General features: G+C 38.7%; 1 protein-coding gene across 3 annotated transcripts in view; it reads right to left on the reverse strand.

Annotated features, from left to right (window-relative positions):
- LOC122265468 (uncharacterized) overlaps nucleotides 1-1,839 on the reverse strand; it is a 20,051-nt gene extending 18,212 nt beyond the window's left edge. Inside the window, exon 1 of one of the 3 annotated variants that reach the window (XM_086533090.1) lies at nucleotides 1,709-1,839. The gene's annotated coding sequence lies outside the window, so the exon portion shown is untranslated. Of the gene's footprint in view, nucleotides 1-1,306; nucleotides 1,601-1,655 lie in introns of those variants that run through there. The other 2 variants (XM_086533089.1, XM_086533091.1) reach the window with 2 other exon arrangements.
- Between the last annotated feature and the right edge of the window lie 788 nt (nucleotides 1,840-2,627).

Here is a 2,627-nt window from a genome sequence, read left to right on the forward strand (position 1 = left end):
TAAAAAAACTCTGTTGAAATGCATTTTGGACGGGGGATAGATTTGCTTTCCCAGTCACCAGGATGGGTTTTATTTCAGAGCGAGGCAGCTTGAAGCATCATTATTTGAATCTTCCCACTCTCTTTCAGTCACTCATTATAACACTAAAGCCATTTTTGGCTCTAAAGCCTGTTATATGTGCCATATTGTAGCATATGATCCATATCAGCTCATTATTTTCTTTATACTAAGGATGATAGAAGTATTGCTGTCTTTGGGGAGGGTAAAAATCAACTTTATTTTTTTGTATTTTTGTGCTGTCATGAAAGAATATGAAACATATAACCACCTGCAATGAAGATAACATGAAGAGATAGGGAAGAGGAAGGACACCTGTGCTTGTGACTGTGAGTGCCACAGTACAAGGCATCCATATTGGCAAAGGAGCCCATTTTAGACACTGAGTATGGTTTGAGTCACCATCCTCATCTCGTTCTGCAAGAGGTCATCAACTTGCTGAGTGCCATTGCTCTATAAAGATAGTGCTTGCTAGAGACCGTGGATGGCTACCATTCAAGGCTATCTCTTCTGCTGGTGCTAGAAGAAAGTGGTGCCATCTAGGTTTTGGAAGTTAGATTTGCTCAATATTATGGTAGTTTTAGTAATTATGACTGCAATTGCCATCTTCACTCACTTCTTACTCATAGCACAATGATAAAAAATCCCCGAACGTCATGTACGTCATGACGACCGTTGTCAGGCTAAAGCTCCTGTGTTATTATGTCATGACACCTGTCTGCAATAGGTTAATACATGTCTTGCCTCATTCATACCTTTCTTCTACATTTGTTGCTATGAACTTTGTTCATATATATATAATATATATATAAATATATTTATTTATATATATATAATATATATATATAAATCTATTATATATATATACAAAAGTAAAAGACGAAGGTGAAGATACAGAAACTGGTAATTACTCAAATGAAGAACCATGAATCCAATAAGCTTGAGATCCGTCAAATCATGAGATTAACAGAGATTAGCTTCAAGGTGAACAAACAAGTCCATCCATGCTGTGTTATTCAAACACTTACATGATGTAAAACAACAGATTCTTTAGATGGTAAATTTCTCTGGTCGAATTCATGCCCCCCCCCCCCCTCACACATATATATGGATAGCACATAGAGGAGGGAATCCGTCAATACCACTTTTGTGGTATATAGTAACAGCATTATTCAGAAAATTTACTGAAATTCCTTCGACCATCACCAGCAATACATTTAAGAAAATAAGACAAACATACTCAACTTACTAATGCAACATGGAACCTTAAACCATCAGATCAATTGTCACCACAAAGAAGAAATTGCAGTCTTGACACTCTCATGAGTCCAGCCTATTCTAACTCCCTAGCGCGCAGAGTACATGACATGTACATTGTACATGCCGCGTTTGGTATTCTAGGAGCGGGTATCCGTGTCAAAAGCATGGCAAAGTCGTGGAAAGTATTGGAACAATCGTAGAAACTCCGTGATAAGGATAAGCCAAATTTGCAGAGCAGGTGCTGCCAGGCTTGTATGCACTGAAGCGAGCCCGCCTGTGTGCTAACTCGTGAGAGAATGTGCCAACGAGTGTTGACTCGATCTGAGCTCAGTCCTTACCCAACGCAGTGCCCAGCTACGTCAGTAATCGCCAGGTGACAGTGGAAACTCACGAGTTTGGACACTTCGATCCGCCGACCACGAGTATGTGAAGTAGACACGCTACCGCTGAGCTACAAGACGGCTGGGAAACTCGGTGAGAAGGGGCGGGCTTATCACGATTGATACATAGTCGAAAAAAGTCATATATTTACTGTACTTTTTCTTACCAATACTTCATATGAGCATACTACATTTGGAAAGTAATATATATATTGGATATATTAGGGATATTTGGCATAGACTTGGATTACAAACTCTTTTAAGAAAACATGGATTCTCTGCTGATTTTGAGTTTGTTTACCTTTTGGCGGACTTTTCGAAGGAGAGTGAAGGTAAATGAATGGTAAAAGTAGTCAGGAACGTAAAGTTAAAAAAAAAAACTATTTGATTATATAAATATGTAATACATTAATTAATCTATATGTACGACATATTATCAAAAGATACAGCATACATGTACAGTATATACACAGACAAAATCAGGTAAAGATCTATTAATACAAGGATCCCTCAATTCCGTTTGTGTTTTGTCGAGCGTAGAGTGAATTACCAACGGCGCGTTCGTGAAATGGTTGTCAATTCTTGAAGTAGGAACAAGTACAACGACTGATTCATACAAAAATTGAACTACCTTTTAGTATTGCTACCTATAATTGTAGTTTCTGTTATGAATTTGTTATTTTGACAGTGCCATTCATCCGAAACATGTTAACTTTGGAACGGCTGGTAAATCTGAAGCAGCTGGCGCAGATGTGCCACCGCCTTCGTGACATGAACAGGACATGGACACAACATCATGACATGGCTACGGCACGCAGATAACGTCCTATAATACGGCTGTCATCACAGCCTCCAGCAACACACGGTCTGCAAATCCAACACTTCGCTTCTTTGCTTATTTCCTTCATTAATATGTTCCTTTTTTCTACA

This window comes from Penaeus japonicus, unplaced genomic scaffold, assembly GCF_977035675.1.
Source record: "Penaeus japonicus unplaced genomic scaffold, GWHDUDI00000001_assembly GWHDUDI00000038, whole genome shotgun sequence".
Lineage (NCBI taxonomy): Eukaryota > Metazoa > Arthropoda > Malacostraca > Decapoda > Penaeidae > Penaeus > Penaeus japonicus.